Source organism: Hyla sarda, unplaced genomic scaffold (genome assembly GCF_029499605.1).
Source record: "Hyla sarda isolate aHylSar1 unplaced genomic scaffold, aHylSar1.hap1 scaffold_185, whole genome shotgun sequence".
Classification (NCBI taxonomy): Eukaryota; Metazoa; Chordata; class Amphibia; order Anura; family Hylidae; genus Hyla; species Hyla sarda.
Window position 1 is genome coordinate 37,860 of NW_026608499.1, and position 19,374 is coordinate 57,233.

The window sequence follows — 19,374 nt, forward strand, 5'->3', positions numbered from 1 at the left end:
TTTTAACCCTGTAAGGGGGTGGTGCACTGTACCCGAAGATACTGCCATATCGGGTCAATGCATAGGGCGACGGAAGCAAGCTTCGAAATCGGCCCCCGTTCTCAAAAATCCATTTAATATATGGTCCCCAGATAGGGGACGTATCAGATATTAAACTGATAAGAACAGATACTACACTTGATCTTAGCCAAAAGGCCGAGAAGCGATAACCGTGAAAGGGGCGGGCCCAACAAGGTGCCCTTCATGGGCACTATCACTGCTTGCTGTCAGGGAGGCTGCCAGACAATTTTCCATGCACACTCTGGGCTGGGGGGCAGTCAACCACCAGTACACACAGCAGAACCTAAACCCATACCATTATTGCTAAGCAGCAAGACAGGGGCCCATTGCACTCCCACGGGGCCTTTTTAAATGCAATCCATAACCCGGATTTGCCAGGAACCCTTCTTACTCCTCCTACTTGCATGTGACACTGGGCTTAGGATCTGCATAGGAAACACACACACAAGCACACACCTACCTTTGTTGCCTGCAGATGCCTCCTTGGCTGTCCCCAAACGGTATCAAACCAACACCCACGGGAAGCTGTAAGCATAGAGGACATGCCTGCACCCCATTGGACTTACCTGTGTGGGTTAAACCCGGGTTATTTGACAACCTATGGCGGTGATGGTTCTGCTCAGGCAGAGCAGTGCTGATGCTCCTCATAAAGCTGTCGCTGCTGTGAAGGTTCTAGGTGACATCACAAATCCCTATGGTTACATACACAACAAAGCTGGGTTGTTGTTGTTTACACTCTGCAAGGCCTGTGGAAGTGAGTGACATCATAGCACTGTAGTTCTGAGGGTTCTAGATGGATGCAACAATCTCCTGTTGCTTCTATGAAGGCCATAATAGACGACATCACCAAACAGCTCCATAGTCACATACACAGCAAAGGAGAGATGTTGTTTACACCTAGTGATGTCAGTGGTATTGAGTGACATCACAGCACAGTGCTAAGGCTCCTGGGCCGGGACACAGCAGCGGCTGCAATATCTCAACGGAGAATACGTTTATATATATGTGTGTGTGTGTGCGCGTATATATATATATATATATATATATATATATATATATATATATATTTCTCCGCCGAAATCACTTTTAAACCCATTTCCACCTTTTTTTCCCTTCTCTTCCTCTTACTTTTTTTTCACGTTTTTTTACGTTTTTCTCCTTTTCGCCTCTTTTCTGGGCGTATTATTCTTCTTTTTCTTCTTTTTTTTCGTCTAATGCATACCCCATCAGTGCAGCAATGCTTATTCAATACCGCCAGCAGATGGAGACACTGGGGGATAATTTTCTAAGGATTTATACTGATTTTTCCTGTCTGAATTTGTCGCACAGAAAGTTGCAGGCCAAATATGTGTGACATTTCTGCGACTTTAGCTTCTAGAGCATTTTTACAACATTATACATAGGTGCTGAATACATAAAAAGCGACTGTTCAGCGACAGACAAGTCGCATCGGCTGAAAGTAGGCCAGAATGTCAGTCCATGTTGGAGCAGGTTTAGATACAGTCTAAAGTATAGATCTCAAAGTCTGTGCACAGAATTTAGCAAGGGCCTCGCACCTTCTGATGCATCAGGTAGGTGCACAATAGCATAGCCTAACCCTCTGTACTTTGGTCTATATTGATGCGGGACATAGACAGCCAGCTGATGACCAATCCATTAGTGCAATGGATGGCTGGAAGCATTTGTCTTTGCCTTTGCAATACCACAGAAGCAATGCATGGTCAATGTACAGCAATGACACACCTGTGTGAACAGCCAGGAGACCCCCCCCCCCCATGTTATGTTACATAGTTACATAGTTAGTACGGTCGAAAAAAGACATATGTCCATCAAGTTCAACCAGGGAATTAAGGGGTAGGGGTGTGGCGCGATATTGGGGAAGGGATGAGATTTTATATTTCTTCATAAGCATTAATCTTATTTTGTCAATTAGGAACATTCAGCACCCACCCGCTATCAAGGCAGCTGCCTATCATGTCATGCCCTACCTGCACAGGTGTGCTGGCTACTCAAATGATCCAATTAAGGAGGCCATTTAGTCAGCAGCAGCAGAAGTCCTGTGTCTGGACGCTCCAACAGCGGCCAGACACAAGCAGAAGCAGAAGCAGCAGAAGCAGCAGCAGCACCACCTTTTGTTTTTTGGCTGCAGCAGCAGCAAGGCCCACAGGGCTGGCTAGCTGGCTAGCCAGCAAGCAGGTAGCAATGAAAGTAGGAATCTTTCTTTTTAACCCTGTAAGGGGGTGGTGCACTGTACCCGAAGATACTGCCATATCGGGTCAATGCATAGGGCGACGGAAGCAAGCTTCGAAATCGGCCCCCGTTCTCAAAAATCCATTTAATATATGGTCCCCAGATAGGGGACGTATCAGATATTAAACTGATAAGAACAGATACTACACTTGATCTTAGCCAAAAGGCCGAGAAGCGATAACCGTGAAAGGGGCGGGCCCAACAAGGTGCCCTTCATGGGCACTATCACTGCTTGCTGTCAGGGAGGCTGCCAGACAATTTTCCATGCACACTCTGGGCTGGGGGGCAGTCAACCACCAGTACACACAGCAGAACCTAAACCCATACCATTATTGCTAAGCAGCAAGACAGGGGCCCATTGCACTCCTACGGGGCCTTTTTAAATGCAATCCATAACCCGGATTTGCCAGGAACCCTTCTTACTCCTCCTACTTGCATGTGACACTGGGCTTAGGATCTGCATAGGAAACACACACACAAGCACACACCTACCTTTGTTGCCTGCAGATGCCTCCTTGGCTGTCCCCAAACGGTATCAAACCAACACCCACGGGAAGCTGTAAGCATAGAGGACATGCCTGCACCCCATTGGACTTACCTGTGTGGGTTAAACCCGGGTTATTTGACAACCTATGGCGGTGATGGTTCTGCTCAGGCAGAGCAGTGCTGATGCTCCTCATAAAGCTGTCGCTGCTGTGAAGGTTCTAGGTGACATCACAAATCCCTATGGTTACATACACAACAAAGCTGGGTTGTTGTTGTTTACACTCTGCAAGGCCTGTGGAAGTGAGTGACATCATAGCACTGTAGTTCTGAGGGTTCTAGATGGATGCAACAATCTCCTGTTGCTTCTATGAAGGCCATAATAGACGACATCACCAAACAGCTCCATAGTCACATACACAGCAAAGGAGAGATGTTGTTTACACCTAGTGATGTCAGTGGTATTGAGTGACATCACAGCACAGTGCTAAGGCTCCTGGGCCTGGACACAGCAGCGGCTGCAATATCTCAACGGAGAATACGTTTATATATATGTGTGTGTGTGCGCGTATATATATATATATATATATATATATATATATATATTTCTCCGCCGAAATCACTTTTAAACCCATTTCCACCTTTTTTTCCCTTCTCTTCCTCTTACTTTTTTTCACGTTTTTTTACGTTTTTCTCCTTTTCGCCTCTTTTCTGGGCGTATTATTCTTCTTTTTCTTCTTTTTTTTCGTCTAATGCATACCCCATCAGTGCAGTAATGCTTATTCAATACCGCCAGCAGATGGAGACACTGGGGGATAATTTTCTAAGGATTTATACTGATTTTTCCTGTCTGAATTTGTCGCACAGAAAGTTGCAGGCCAAATATGTGTGACATTTCTGCGACTTTAGCTTCTAGAGCATTTTTACAACATTATACATAGGTGCTGAATACATAAAAAGCGACTGTTCAGCGACAGACAAGTCGCATCGGCTGAAAGTAGGCCAGAATGTCAGTCCATGTTGGAGCAGGTTTAGATACAGTCTAAAGTATAGATCTCAAAGTCTGTGCACAGAATTTAGCAAGGGCCTCGCACCTTCTGATGCATCAGGTAGGTGCACAATAGCATAGCCTAACCCTCTGTACTTTGGTCTATATTGATGCGGGACATAGACAGCCAGCTGATGACCAATCCATTAGTGCAATGGATGGCTGGAAGCATTTGTCTTTGCCTTTGCAATACCACAGAAGCAATGCATGGTCAATGTACAGCAATGACACACCTGTGTGAACAGCCAGGAGACCCCCCCCCCCCCATGTTATGTTACATAGTTACATAGTTAGTACGGTCGAAAAAAGACATATGTCCATCAAGTTCAACCAGGGAATTAAGGGGTAGGGGTGTGGCGCGATATTGGGGAAGGGATGAGATTTTATATTTCTTCATAAGCATTAATCTTATTTTGTCAATTAGGAACATTCAGCACCCACCCGCTATCAAGGCAGCTGCCTATCATGTCATGCCCTACCTGCACAGGTGTGCTGGCTACTCAAATGATCCAATTAAGGAGGCCATTTAGTCAGCAGCAGCAGAAGTCCTGTGCCTGGACGCTCCAACAGCGGCCAGACACAAGCAGAAGCAGAAGCAGCAGAAGCAGCAGCAGCACCACCTTTTGTTTTTTGGCTGCAGCAGCAGCAAGGCCCACAGGGCTGGCTAGCTGGCTAGCCAGCAAGCAGGTAGCAATGAAAGTAGGAATCTTTCTTTTTAACCCTGTAAGGGGGTGGTGCACTTTACCCGAAGATACTGCCATATCGGGTCAATGCATAGGGCGACGGAAGCAAGCTTCGAAATCGGCCCCCGTTCTCAAAAATCCATTTAATATATGGTCCCCAGATAGGGGATGTATCAGATATTAAACTGATAAGAACAGATACTACACTTGATCTTAGCCAAAAGGCCGAGAAGCGATAACCGTGAAAGGGGCGGGCCCAACAAGGTGCCCTTCATGGGCACTATCACTGCTTGCTGTCAGGGAGGCTGCCAGACAATTTTCCATGCACACTCTGGGCTGGGGGGCAGTCAACCACCAGTACACACAGCAGAACCTAAACCCATACCATTATTGCTAAGCAGCAAGACAGGGGCCCATTGCACTCCCACGGGGCCTTTTTAAATGCAATCCATAACCCGGATTTGCCAGGAACCCTTCTTACTCCTCCTACTTGCATGTGACACTGGGCTTAGGATCTGCATAGGAAACACACACACAAGCACACACCTACCTTTGTTGCCTGCAGATGCCTCCTTGGCTGTCCCCAAACGGTATCAAACCAACACCCACGGGAAGCTGTAAGCATAGAGGACATGCCTGCACCCCATTGGACTTACCTGTGTGGGTTAAACCCGGGTTATTTGACAACCTATGGCGGTGATGGTTCTGCTCAGGCAGAGCAGTGCTGATGCTCCTCATAAAGCTGTCGCTGCTGTGAAGGTTCTAGGTGACATCACAAATCCCTATGGTTACATACACAACAAAGCTGGGTTGTTGTTGTTTACACTCTGCAAGGCCTGTGGAAGTGAGTGACATCATAGCACTGTAGTTCTGAGGGTTCTAGATGGATGCAACAATCTCCTGTTGCTTCTATGAAGGCCATAATAGACGACATCACCAAACAGCTCCATAGTCACATACACAGCAAAGGAGAGATGTTGTTTACACCTAGTGATGTCAGTGGTATTGAGTGACATCACAGCACAGTGCTAAGGCTCCTGGGCCTGGACACAGCAGCGGCTGCAATATCTCAACGGAGAATACGTTTATATATATGTGTGTGTGTGCGCGTATATATATATATATATATATATATATATATATATATATATATTTCTCCGCCGAAATCACTTTTAAACCCATTTCCACCTTTTTTTCCCTTCTCTTCCTCTTACTTTTTTTTCACGTTTTTTTACGTTTTTCTCCTTTTCGCCTCTTTTCTGGGCGTATTCTTCTTCTTTTTCTTCTTTTTTTTCGTCTAATGCATACCCCATCAGTGCAGCAATGCTTATTCAATACCGCCAGCAGATGGAGACACTGGGGGATAATTTTCTAAGGATTTATACTGATTTTTCCTGTCTGAATTTGTCGCACAGAAAGTTGCAGGCCAAATATGTGTGACATTTCTGCGACTTTAGCTTCTAGAGCATTTTTACAACATTATACATAGGTGCTGAATACATAAAAAGCGACTGTTCAGCGACAGACAAGTCGCATCGGCTGAAAGTAGGCCAGAATGTCAGTCCATGTTGGAGCAGGTTTAGATACAGTCTAAAGTATAGATCTCAAAGTCTGTGCACAGAATTTAGCAAGGGCCTCGCACCTTCTGATGCATCAGGTAGGTGCACAATAGCATAGCCTAACCCTCTGTACTTTGGTCTATATTGATGCGGGACATAGACAGCCAGCTGATGACCAATCCATTAGTGCAATGGATGGCTGGAAGCATTTGTCTTTGCCTTTGCAATACCACAGAAGCAATGCATGGTCAATGTACAGCAATGACACACCTGTGTGAACAGCCAGGAGACCCCCCCCCCCCCATGTTATGTTACATAGTTACATAGTTAGTACGGTCGAAAAAAGACATATGTCCATCAAGTTCAACCAGGGAATTAAGGGGTAGGGGTGTGGCGCGATATTGGGGAAGGGATGAGATTTTATATTTCTTCATAAGCATTAATCTTATTTTGTCAATTAGGAACATTCAGCACCCACCCGCTATCAAGGCAGCTGCCTATCATGTCATGCCCTACCTGCACAGGTGTGCTGGCTACTCAAATGATCCAATTAAGGAGGCCATTTAGTCAGCAGCAGCAGAAGTCCTGTGCCTGGACGCTCCAACAGCGGCCAGACACAAGCAGAAGCAGCAGAAGCAGCAGCAGCACCACCTTTTGTTTTTTGGCTGCAGCAGCAGCAAGGCCCACAGGGCTGGCTAGCTGGCTAGCCAGCAAGCAGCAATGAAAGTAGGAATCTTTCTTTTTAACCCTGTAAGGGGGTGGTGCACTGTACCCGAAGATACTGCCATATCGGGTCAATGCATAGGGCGACGGAAGCAAGCTTCGAAATCGGCCCCCGTTCTCAAAAATCCATTTAATATATGGTCCCCAGATAGGGGACGTATCAGATATTAAACTGATAAGAACAGATACTACACTTGATCTTAGCCAAAAGGCCGAGAAGCGATAACCGTGAAAGGGGCGGGCCCAACAAGGTGCCCTTCATGGGCACTATCACTGCTTGCTGTCAGGGAGGCTGCCAGACAATTTTCCATGCACACTCTGGGCTGGGGGGCAGTCAACCACCAGTACACACAGCAGAACCTAAACCCATACCATTATTGCTAAGCAGCAAGACAGGGGCCCATTGCACTCCCACGGGGCCTTTTTAAATGCAATCCATAACCCGGATTTGCCAGGAACCCTTCTTACTCCTCCTACTTGCATGTGACACTGGGCTTAGGATCTGCATAGGAAACACACACACAAGCACACACCTACCTTTGTTGCCTGCAGATGCCTCCTTGGCTGTCCCCAAACGGTATCAAACCAACACCCACGGGAAGCTGTAAGCATAGAGGACATGCCTGCACCCCATTGGACTTACCTGTGTGGGTTAAACCCGGGTTATTTGACAACCTATGGCGGTGATGGTTCTGCTCAGGCAGAGCAGTGCTGATGCTCCTCATAAAGCTGTCGCTGCTGTGAAGGTTCTAGGTGACATCACAAATCCCTATGGTTACATACACAACAAAGCTGGGTTGTTGTTGTTTACACTCTGCAAGGCCTGTGGAAGTGAGTGACATCATAGCACTGTAGTTCTGAGGGTTCTAGATGGATGCAACAATCTCCTGTTGCTTCTATGAAGGCCATAATAGACGACATCACCAAACAGCTCCATAGTCACATACACAGCAAAGGAGAGATGTTGTTTACACCTAGTGATGTCAGTGGTATTGAGTGACATCACAGCACAGTGCTAAGGCTCCTGGGCCTGGACACAGCAGCGGCTGCAATATCTCAACGGAGAATACGTTTATATATATGTGTGTGTGTGCGCGTATATATATATATATATATATATATATATATATATATATATATATTTCTCCGCCGAAATCACTTTTAAACCCATTTCCACCTTTTTTTCCCTTCTCTTCCTCTTACTTTTTTTTCACGTTTTTTTACGTTTTTCTCCTTTTCGCCTCTTTTCTGGGCGTATTATTCTTCTTTTTTTTCGTCTAATGCATACCCCATCAGTGCAGCAATGCTTATTCAATACCGCCAGCAGATGGAGACACTGGGGGATAATTTTCTAAGGATTTATACTGATTTTTCCTGTCTGAATTTGTCGCACAGAAAGTTGCAGGCCAAATATGTGTGACATTTCTGCGACTTTAGCTTCTAGAGCATTTTTACAACATTATACATAGGTGCTGAATACATAAAAAGCGACTGTTCAGCGACAGACAAGTCGCATCGGCTGAAAGTAGGCCAGAATGTCAGTCCATGTTGGAGCAGGTTTAGATACAGTCTAAAGTATAGATCTCAAAGTCTGTGCACAGAATTTAGCAAGGGCCTCGCACCTTCTGATGCATCAGGTAGGTGCACAATAGCATAGCCTAACCCTCTGTACTTTGGTCTATATTGATGCGGGACATAGACAGCCAGCTGATGACCAATCCATTAGTGCAATGGATGGCTGGAAGCATTTGTCTTTGCCTTTGCAATACCACAGAAGCAATGCATGGTCAATGTACAGCAATGACACACCTGTGTGAACAGCCAGGAGACCCCCCCGTAGGAATCTTTCTTTTTAACCCTGTAAGGGGGTGGTGCACTGTACCCGAAGATACTGCCATATCGGGTCAATGCATAGGGCGACGGAAGCAAGCTTCGAAATCGGCCCCCGTTCTCAAAAATCCATTTAATATATGGTCCCCAGATAGGGGACGTATCAGATATTAAACTGATAAGAACAGATACTACACTTGATCTTAGCCAAAAGGCCGAGAAGCGATAACCGTGAAAGGGGCGGGCCCAACAAGGTGCCCTTCATGGGCACTATCACTGCTTGCTGTCAGGGAGGCTGCCAGACAATTTTCCATGCACACTCTGGGCTGGGGGGCAGTCAACCACCAGTACACACAGCAGAACCTAAACCCATACCATTATTGCTAAGCAGCAAGACAGGGGCCCATTGCACTCCCACGGGGCCTTTTTAAATGCAATCCATAACCCGGATTTGCCAGGAACCCTTCTTACTCCTCCTACTTGCATGTCACTGGGCTTAGGATCTGCATAGGAAACACACACACAAGCACACACCTACCTTTGTTGCCTGCAGATGCCTCCTTGGCTGTCCCCAAACGGTATCAAACCAACACCCACGGGAAGCTGTAAGCATAGAGGACATGCCTGCACCCCATTGGACTTACCTGTGTGGGTTAAACCCGGGTTATTTGACAACCTATGGCGGTGATGGTTCTGCTCAGGCAGAGCAGTGCTGATGCTCCTCATAAAGCTGTCGCTGCTGTGAAGGTTCTAGGTGACATCACAAATCCCTATGGTTACATACACAACAAAGCTGGGTTGTTGTTGTTTACACTCTGCAAGGCCTGTGGAAGTGAGTGACATCATAGCACTGTAGTTCTGAGGGTTCTAGATGGATGCAACAATCTCCTGTTGCTTCTATGAAGGCCATAATAGACGACATCACCAAACAGCTCCATAGTCACATACACAGCAAAGGAGAGATGTTGTTTACACCTAGTGATGTCAGTGGTATTGAGTGACATCACAGCACAGTGCTAAGGCTCCTGGGCCTGGACACAGCAGCGGCTGCAATATCTCAACGGAGAATACGTTTATATATATGTGTGTGTGTGCGCGTATATATATATATATATATATATATATATATATATATATATATTTCTCCGCCGAAATCACTTTTAAACCCATTTCCACCTTTTTTTCCCTTCTCTTCCTCTTACTTTTTTTTCAAGTTTTTTTACGTTTTTCTCCTTTTCGCCTCTTTTCTGGGCGTATTATTCTTCTTTTTCTTCTTTTTTTTTCGTCTAATGCATACCCCATCAGTGCAGCAATGCTTATTCAATACCGCCAGCAGATGGAGACACTGGGGGATAATCTTCTAAGGATTTATACTGATTTTTCCTGTCTGAATTTGTCGCACAGAAAGTTGCAGGCCAAATATGTGTGACATTTCTGCGACTTTAGCTTCTAGAGCATTTTTACAACATTATACATAGGTGCTGAATACATAAAAAGCGACTGTTCAGCGACAGACAAGTCGCATCGGCTGAAAGTAGGCCAGAATGTCAGTCCATGTTGGAGCAGGTTTAGATACAGTCTAAAGTATAGATCTCAAAGTCTGTGCACAGAATTTAGCAAGGGCCTCGCACCTTCTGATGCATCAGGTAGGTGCACAATAGCATAGCCTAACCCTCTGTACTTTGGTCTATATTGATGCGGGACATAGACAGCCAGCTGATGACCAATCCATTAGTGCAATGGATGGCTGGAAGCATTTGTCTTTGCCTTTGCAATACCACAGAAGCAATGCATGGTCAATGTACAGCAATGACACACCTGTGTGAACAGCCAGGAGACCCCCCCCCCCCCCCCCATGTTATGTTACATAGTTACATAGTTAGTACGGTCGAAAAAAGACATATGTCCATCAAGTTCAACCAGGGAATTAAGGGGTAGGGGTGTGGCGCGATATTGGGGAAGGGATGAGATTTTATATTTCTTCATAAGCATTAATCTTATTTTGTCAATTAGGAACATTCAGCACCCACCCGCTATCAAGGCAGCTGCCTATCATGTCATGCCCTACCTGCACAGGTGTGCTGGCTACTCAAATGATCCAATTAAGGAGGCCATTTAGTCAGCAGCAGCAGAAGTCCTGTGCCTGGACGCTCCAACAGCGGCCAGACACAAGCAGAAGCAGCAGAAGCAGCAGCAGCAGCACCTTTTGTTTTTTGGCTGCAGCAGCAGCAAGGCCCACAGGGCTGGCTAGCTGGCTAGCCAGCAAGCAGGTAGCAATGAAAGTAGGAATCTTTCTTTTTAACCCTGTAAGGGGGTGGTGCACTGTACCCGAAGATACTGCCATATCGGGTCAATGCATAGGGCGACGGAAGCAAGCTTCGAAATCGGCCCCCGTTCTCAAAAATCCATTTAATATATGGTCCCCAGATAGGGGACGTATCAGATATTAAACTGATAAGAACAGATACTACACTTGATCTTAGCCAAAAGGCCGAGAAGCGATAACCGTGAAAGGGGCGGGCCCAACAAGGTGCCCTTCATGGGCACTATCACTGCTTGCTGTCAGGGAGGCTGCCAGACAATTTTCCATGCACACTCTGGGCTGGGGGGCAGTCAACCACCAGTACACACAGCAGAACCTAAACCCATACCATTATTGCTAAGCAGCAAGACAGGGGCCCATTGCACTCCCACGGGGCCTTTTTAAATGCAATCCATAACCCGGATTTGCCAGGAACCCTTCTTACTCCTCCTACTTGCATGTGACACTGGGCTTAGGATCTGCATAGGAAACACACACACAAGCACACACCTACCTTTGTTGCCTGCAGATGCCTCCTTGGCTGTCCCCAAACGGTATCAAACCAACACCCACGGGAAGCTGTAAGCATAGAGGACATGCCTGCACCCCATTGGACTTACCTGTGTGGGTTAAACCCGGGTTATTTGACAACCTATGGCGGTGATGGTTCTGCTCAGGCAGAGCAGTGCTGATGCTCCTCATAAAGCTGTCGCTGCTGTGAAGGTTCTAGGTGACATCACAAATCCCTATGGTTACATACACAACAAAGCTGGGTTGTTGTTGTTTACACTCTGCAAGGCCTGTGGAAGTGAGTGACATCATAGCACTGTAGTTCTGAGGGTTCTAGATGGATGCAACAATCTCCTGTTGCTTCTATGAAGGCCATAATAGACGACATCACCAAACAGCTCCATAGTCACATACACAGCAAAGGAGAGATGTTGTTTACACCTAGTGATGTCAGTGGTATTGAGTGACATCACAGCACAGTGCTAAGGCTCCTGGGCCTGGACACAGCAGCGGCTGCAATATCTCAACGGAGAATACGTTTATATATATGTGTGTGTGTGCGCGTATATATATATATATATATATATATATATATATATATATATATTTCTCCGCCGAAATCACTTTTAAACCCATTTCCACCTTTTTTTCCCTTCTCTTCCTCTTACTTTTTTTTCACGTTTTTTTACGTTTTTCTCCTTTTCGCCTCTTTTCTGGGCGTATTCTTCTTCTTTTTCTTCTTTTTTTTCGTCTAATGCATACCCCATCAGTGCAGCAATGCTTATTCAATACCGCCAGCAGATGGAGACACTGGGGGATAATTTTCTAAGGATTTATACTGATTTTTCCTGTCTGAATTTGTCGCACAGAAAGTTGCAGGCCAAATATGTGTGACATTTCTGCAACTTTAGCTTCTAGAGCATTTTTACAACATTATACATAGGTGCTGAATACATAAAAAGCGACTGTTCAGCGACAGACAAGTCGCATCGGCTGAAAGTAGGCCAGAATGTCAGTCCATGTTGGAGCAGGTTTAGATACAGTCTAAAGTATAGATCTCAAAGTCTGTGCACAGAATTTAGCAAGGGCCTCGCACCTTCTGATGCATCAGGTAGGTGCACAATAGCATAGCCTAACCCTCTGTACTTTGGTCTATATTGATGCGGGACATAGACAGCCAGCTGATGACCAATCCATTAGTGCAATGGATGGCTGGAAGCATTTGTCTTTGCCTTTGCAATACCACAGAAGCAATGCATGGTCAATGTACAGCAATGACACACCTGTGTGAACAGCCAGGAGACCCCCCCCCCCCCCATGTTATGTTACATAGTTACATAGTTAGTACGGTCGAAAAAAGACATATGTCCATCAAGTTCAACCAGGGAATTAAGGGGTAGGGGTGTGGCGCGATATTGGGGAAGGGATGAGATTTTATATTTCTTCATAAGCATTAATCTTATTTTGTCAATTAGGAACATTCAGCACCCACCCGCTATCAAGGCAGCTGCCTATCATGTCATGCCCTACCTGCACAGGTGTGCTGGCTACTCAAATGATCCAATTAAGGAGGCCATTTAGTCAGCAGCAGCAGAAGTCCTGTGCCTGGACGCTCCAACAGCGGCCAGACACAAGCAGAAGCAGCAGAAGCAGCAGCAGCACCACCTTTTGTTTTTTGGCTGCAGCAGCAGCAAGGCCCACAGGGCTGGCTAGCTGGCTAGCCAGCAAGCAGGTAGCAATGAAAGTAGGAATCTTTCTTTTTAACCCTGTAAGGGGGTGGTGCACTGTACCCGAAGATACTGCCATATCGGGTCAATGCATAGGGCGACGGAAGCAAGCTTCGAAATCGGCCCCCGTTCTCAAAAATCCATTTAATATATGGTCCCCAGATAGGGGACGTATCAGATATTAAACTGATAAGAACAGATACTACACTTGATCTTAGCCAAAAGGCCGAGAAGCGATAACCGTGAAAGGGGCGGGCCCAACAAGGTGCCCTTCATGGGCACTATCACTGCTTGCTGTCAGGGAGGCTGCCAGACAATTTTCCATGCACACTCTGGGCTGGGGGGCAGTCAACCACCAGTACACACAGCAGAACCTAAACCCATACCATTATTGCTAAGCAGCAAGACAGGGGCCCATTGCACTCCCACGGGGCCTTTTTAAATGCAATCCATAACCCGGATTTGCCAGGAACCCTTCTTACTCCTCCTACTTGCATGTGACACTGGGCTTAGGATCTGCATAGGAAACACACACACAAGCACACACCTACCTTTGTTGCCTGCAGATGCCTCCTTGGCTGTCCCCAAACGGTATCAAACCAACACCCACGGGAAGCTGTAAGCATAGAGGACATGCCTGCACCCCATTGGACTTACCTGTGTGGGTTAAACCCGGGTTATTTGACAACCTATGGCGGTGATGGTTCTGCTCAGGCAGAGCAGTGCTGATGCTCCTCATAAAGCTGTCGCTGCTGTGAAGGTTCTAGGTGACATCACAAATCCCTATGGTTACATACACAACAAAGCTGGGTTGTTGTTGTTTACACTCTGCAAGGCCTGTGGAAGTGAGTGACATCATAGCACTGTAGTTCTGAGGGTTCTAGATGGATGCAACAATCTCCTGTTGCTTCTATGAAGGCCATAATAGACGACATCACCAAACAGCTCCATAGTCACATACACAGCAAAGGAGAGATGTTGTTTACACCTAGTGATGTCAGTGGTATTGAGTGACATCACAGCACAGTGCTAAGGCTCCTGGGCCTGGACACAGCAGCGGCTGCAATATCTCAACGGAGAATACGTTTATATATATGTGTGTGTGTGCGCGTATATATATATATATATATATATATATATATATATATATATATTTCTCCGCCGAAATCACTTTTAAACCCATTTCCACCTTTTTTTCCCTTCTCTTCCTCTTACTTTTTTTTCAAGTTTTTTTACGTTTTTCTCCTTTTCGCCTCTTTTCTGGGCGTATTATTCTTCTTTTTCTTCTTTTTTTTTCGTCTAATGCATACCCCATCAGTGCAGCAATGCTTATTCAATACCGCCAGCAGATGGAGACACTGGGGGATAATCTTCTAAGGATTTATACTGATTTTTCCTGTCTGAATTTGTCGCACAGAAAGTTGCAGGCCAAATATGTGTGACATTTCTGCGACTTTAGCTTCTAGAGCATTTTTACAACATTATACATAGGTGCTGAATACATAAAAAGCGACTGTTCAGCGACAGACAAGTCGCATCGGCTGAAAGTAGGCCAGAATGTCAGTCCATGTTGGAGCAGGTTTAGATACAGTCTAAAGTATAGATCTCAAAGTCTGTGCACAGAATTTAGCAAGGGCCTCGCACCTTCTGATGCATCAGGTAGGTGCACAATAGCATAGCCTAACCCTCTGTACTTTGGTCTATATTGATGCGGGACATAGACAGCCAGCTGATGACCAATCCATTAGTGCAATGGATGGCTGGAAGCATTTGTCTTTGCCTTTGCAATACCACAGAAGCAATGCATGGTCAATGTACAGCAATGACACACCTGTGTGAACAGCCAGGAGACCCCCCCCCCCCCCCCATGTTATGTTACATAGTTACATAGTTAGTACGGTCGAAAAAAGACATATGTCCATCAAGTTCAACCAGGGAATTAAGGGGTAGGGGTGTGGCGCGATATTGGGGAAGGGATGAGATTTTATATTTCTTCATAAGCATTAATCTTATTTTGTCAATTAGGAACATTCAGCACCCACCCGCTATCAAGGCAGCTGCCTATCATGTCATGCCCTACCTGCACAGGTGTGCTGGCTACTCAAATGATCCAATTAAGGAGGCCATTTAGTCAGCAGCAGCAGAAGTCCTGTGCCTGGACGCTCCAACAGCGGCCAGACACAAGCAGAAGCAGCAGAAGCAGCAGCAGCAGCACCTTTTGTTTTTTGGCTGCAGCAGCAGCAAGGCCCACAGGGCTGGCTAGCTGGCTAGCCAGCAAGCAGGTAGCAATGAAAGTAGGAATCTTTCTTTTTAACCCTGTAAGGGGGTGGTGCACTGTACCCGAAGATACTGCCATATCGGGTCAATGCATAGGGCGACGGAAGCAAGCTTCGAAATCGGCCCCCGTTCTCAAAAATCCATTTAATATATGGTCCCCAGATAGGGGACGTATCAGATATTAAACTGATAAGAACAGATACTACACTTGATCTTAGCCAAAAGGCCGAGAAGCGATAACCGTGAAAGGGGCGGGCCCAACAAGGTGCCCTTCATGGGCACTATCACTGCTTGCTGTCAGGGAGGCTGCCAGACAATTTTCCATGCACACTCTGGGCTGGGGGGCAGTCAACCACCAGTACACACAGCAGAACCTAAACCCATACCATTATTGCTAAGCAGCAAGACAGGGGCCCATTGCACTCCCACGGGGCCTTTTTAAATGCAATCCATAACCCGGATTTGCCAGGAACCCTTCTTACTCCTCCTACTTGCATGTGACACTGGGCTTAGGATCTGCATAGGAAACACACACACAAGCACACACCTACCTTTGTTGCCTGCAGATGCCTCCTTGGCTGTCCCCAAACGGTATCAAACCAACACCCACGGGAAGCTGTAAGCATAGAGGACATGCCTGCACCCCATTGGACTTACCTGTGTGGGTTAAACCCGGGTTATTTGACAACCTATGGCGGTGATGGTTCTGCTCAGGCAGAGCAGTGCTGATGCTCCTCATAAAGCTGTCGCTGCTGTGAAGGTTCTAGGTGACATCACAAATCCCTATGGTTACATACACAACAAAGCTGGGTTGTTGTTGTTTACACTCTGCAAGGCCTGTGGAAGTGAGTGACATCATAGCACTGTAGTTCTGAGGGTTCTAGATGGATGCAACAATCTCCTGTTGCTTCTATGAAGGCCATAATAGACGACATCACCAAACAGCTCCATAGTCACATACACAGCAAAGGAGAGATGTTGTTTACACCTAGTGATGTCAGTGGTATTGAGTGACATCACAGCACAGTGCTAAGGCTCCTGGGCCTGGACACAGCAGCGGCTGCAATATCTCAACGGAGAATACGTTTATATATATGTGTGTGTGTGCGCGTATATATATATATATATATATATATATATATATATATATATATATATATATATATATATTTCTCCGCCGAAATCACTTTTAAACCCATTTCCACCTTTTTTTCCCTTCTCTTCCTCTTACTTTTTTTTCACGTTTTTTTACGTTTTTCTCCTTTTCGCCTCTTTTCTGGGCGTATTATTCTTCTTTTTCTTCTTTTTTTTCGTCTAATGCATACCCCATCAGTGCAGCAATGCTTATTCAATACCGCCAGCAGATGGAGACACTGGGGGATAATTTTCTAAGGATTTATACTGATTTTTCCTGTCTGAATTTGTCGCACAGAAAGTTGCAGGCCAAATATGTGTGACATTTCTGCGACTTTAGCTTCTAGAGCATTTTTACAACATTATACATAGGTGCTGAATACATAAAAAGCGACTGTTCAGCGACAGACAAGTCGCATCGGCTGAAAGTAGGCCAGAATGTCAGTCCATGTTGGAGCAGGTTTAGATACAGTCTAAAGTATAGATCTCAAAGTCTGTGCACAGAATTTAGCAAGGGCCTCGCACCTTCTGATGCATCAGGTAGGTGCACAATAGCATAGCCTAACCCTCTGTACTTTGGTCTATATTGATGCGGGACATAGACAGCCAGCTGATGACCAATCCATTAGTGCAATGGATGGCTGGAAGCATTTGTCTTTGCCTTTGCAATACCACAGAAGCAATGCATGGTCAATGTACAGCAATGAAACACCTGTGTGAACAGCCAGGAGACCCCCCCCACCCCCCATGTTATGTTACATAGTTACATAGTTAGTACGGTCGAAAAAAGACATATGTCCATCAAGTTCAACCAGGGAATTAAGGGGTAGGGGTGTGGCGCGATATTGGGGAAGGGATGAGATTTTATATTTCTTCATAAGCATTAATCTTATTTTGTCAATTAGGAACATTCAGCACCCACCCGCTATCAAGGCAGCTGCCTATCATGTCATGCCCTACCTGCACAGGTGTGCTGGCTACTCAAATGATCCAATTAAGGAGGCCATTTAGTCAGCAGCAGCAGAAGTCCTGTGCCTGGACGCTCCAACAGCGGCCAGACACAAGCAGAAGCAGCAGAAGCAGCAGCAGCACCACCTTTTGTTTTTTGGCTGCAGCAGCAGCAAGGCCCACAGGGCTGGCTAGCTGGCTAGCCAGCAAGCAGGTAGCAATGAAAGTAGGAATCTTTCTTTTTAACCCTGTAAGGGGGTGGTGCACTGTACCCGAAGATACTGCCATATCGGGTCAATGCATAGGGCGACGGAAGCAAGCTTCGAAATCGGCCCCCGTTCTCAAAAATCCATTTAATATATGGTCCCCAGATAGGGGACGTATCAGATATTAAACTGATAAGAACAGATACTACACTTGATCTTAGCCAAAAGGCCGAGAAGCGATAACCGTGAAAGGGGCGGGCCCAACAAGGTGCCCTTCATGGGCACTATCACTGCTTGCTGTCAGGGAGGCTGCCAGACAATTTTCCATGCACACTCTGGGCTGGGGGGCAGTCAACCACCAGTACACACAGCAGAACCTAAACCCATACCATTATTGCTAAGCAGCAAGACAGGGGCCCATTGCACTCCCACGGGGCCTTTTTAAATGCAATCCATAACCCGGATTTGCCAGGAACCCTTCTTACTCCTCCTACTTGCATGTGACACTGGGCTTAGGATCTGCATAGGAAACACACACACAAGCACACACCTACCTTTGTTGCCTGCAGATGCCTCCTTGGCTGTCCCCAAACGGTATCAAACCAACACCCACGGGAAGCTGTAAGCATAGAGGACATGCCTGCACCCCATTGGACTTACCTGTGTGGGTTAAACCCGGGTTATTTGACAACCTATGGCGGTGATGGTTCTGCTCAGGCAGAGCAGTGCTGATGCTCCTTATAAAGCTGTCGCTGCTGTGAAGGTTCTAGGTGACATCACAAATCCCTATGGTTACATACACAACAAAGCTGGGTTGTTGTTGTTTACACTCTGCAAGGCCTGTGGAAGTGAGTGACATCATAGCACTGTAGTTCTGAGGGTTCTAGATGGATGCAACAATCTCCTGTTGCTTCTATGAAGGCCATAATAGACGACATCACCAAACAGCTCCATAGTCACATACACAGCAAAGGAGAGATGTTGTTTACACCTAGTGATGTCAGTGGTATTGAGTGACATCACAGCACAGTGCTAAGGCTCCTGGGCCTGGACACAGCAGCGGCTGCAATATCTCAACGGAGAATACGTTTATATATATGTGTGTGTGTGCGCGTATATATATATATATATATATATATATATATATATATATATTTCTCCGCCGAAATCACTTTTAAACCCATTTCCACCTTTTTTTCCCTTCTCTTCCTCTTACTTTTTTTTCACGTTTTTTTACGTTTTTCTCCTTTTTGCCTCTTTTCTGGGCGTATTATTCTTCTTTTTCTTCTTTTTTTTCGTCTAATGCATACCCCATCAGTGCAGCAATGCTTATTCAATACCGCCAGCAGATGGAGACACTGGGGGATAATTTTCTAAGGATTTATACTGATTTTTCCTGTCTGAATTTGTCGCACAGAAAGTTGCAGGCCAAATATGTGTGACATTTCTGCGACTTTAGCTTCTAGAGCATTTTTACAACATTATACATAGGTGCTGAATACATAAAAAGCGACTGTTCAGCGACAGACAAGTCGCATCGGCTGAAAGTAGGCCAGAATGTCAGTCCATGTTGGAGCAGGTTTAGATACAGTCTAAAGTATAGATCTCAAAGTCTGTGCACAGAATTTAGCAAG

The 19,374-nt window shown here is 45.9% G+C and overlaps 9 non-coding genes across 9 annotated transcripts; all 9 read right to left on the reverse strand.

The window, feature by feature from the left end:
• Positions 1-16: 16 nt before the first annotated feature.
• On the reverse strand, positions 17-207 carry LOC130314855 (U2 spliceosomal RNA). The gene has a single exon (XR_008862472.1). It is a non-coding gene; the product is annotated as a U2 spliceosomal RNA (small nuclear RNA).
• Positions 208-2,298: 2,091 nt separating this feature from the next.
• Positions 2,299-2,489, reverse strand: LOC130314867 (U2 spliceosomal RNA). The gene has a single exon (XR_008862483.1). It is a non-coding gene; the product is annotated as a U2 spliceosomal RNA (small nuclear RNA).
• Positions 2,490-4,570: 2,081 nt separating this feature from the next.
• On the reverse strand, positions 4,571-4,761 carry LOC130314890 (U2 spliceosomal RNA). Its single transcript, XR_008862504.1, has one exon. It is a non-coding gene; the product is annotated as a U2 spliceosomal RNA (small nuclear RNA).
• Positions 4,762-6,839: 2,078 nt separating this feature from the next.
• LOC130314879 (U2 spliceosomal RNA) lies at positions 6,840-7,030 on the reverse strand. Its single transcript, XR_008862494.1, has one exon. It is a non-coding gene; the product is annotated as a U2 spliceosomal RNA (small nuclear RNA).
• Positions 7,031-8,672: 1,642 nt separating this feature from the next.
• On the reverse strand, positions 8,673-8,863 carry LOC130314891 (U2 spliceosomal RNA). Its single transcript, XR_008862505.1, has one exon. It is a non-coding gene; the product is annotated as a U2 spliceosomal RNA (small nuclear RNA).
• A 2,085-nt stretch (positions 8,864-10,948) lies between these two features.
• Positions 10,949-11,139, reverse strand: LOC130314903 (U2 spliceosomal RNA). Its single transcript, XR_008862512.1, has one exon. It is a non-coding gene; the product is annotated as a U2 spliceosomal RNA (small nuclear RNA).
• A 2,083-nt stretch (positions 11,140-13,222) lies between these two features.
• On the reverse strand, positions 13,223-13,413 carry LOC130314916 (U2 spliceosomal RNA). The gene has a single exon (XR_008862523.1). It is a non-coding gene; the product is annotated as a U2 spliceosomal RNA (small nuclear RNA).
• A 2,086-nt stretch (positions 13,414-15,499) lies between these two features.
• Positions 15,500-15,690, reverse strand: LOC130314928 (U2 spliceosomal RNA). The gene has a single exon (XR_008862527.1). It is a non-coding gene; the product is annotated as a U2 spliceosomal RNA (small nuclear RNA).
• Positions 15,691-17,790: 2,100 nt separating this feature from the next.
• On the reverse strand, positions 17,791-17,981 carry LOC130314940 (U2 spliceosomal RNA). Its single transcript, XR_008862529.1, has one exon. It is a non-coding gene; the product is annotated as a U2 spliceosomal RNA (small nuclear RNA).
• Positions 17,982-19,374: the final 1,393 nt, after the last annotated feature.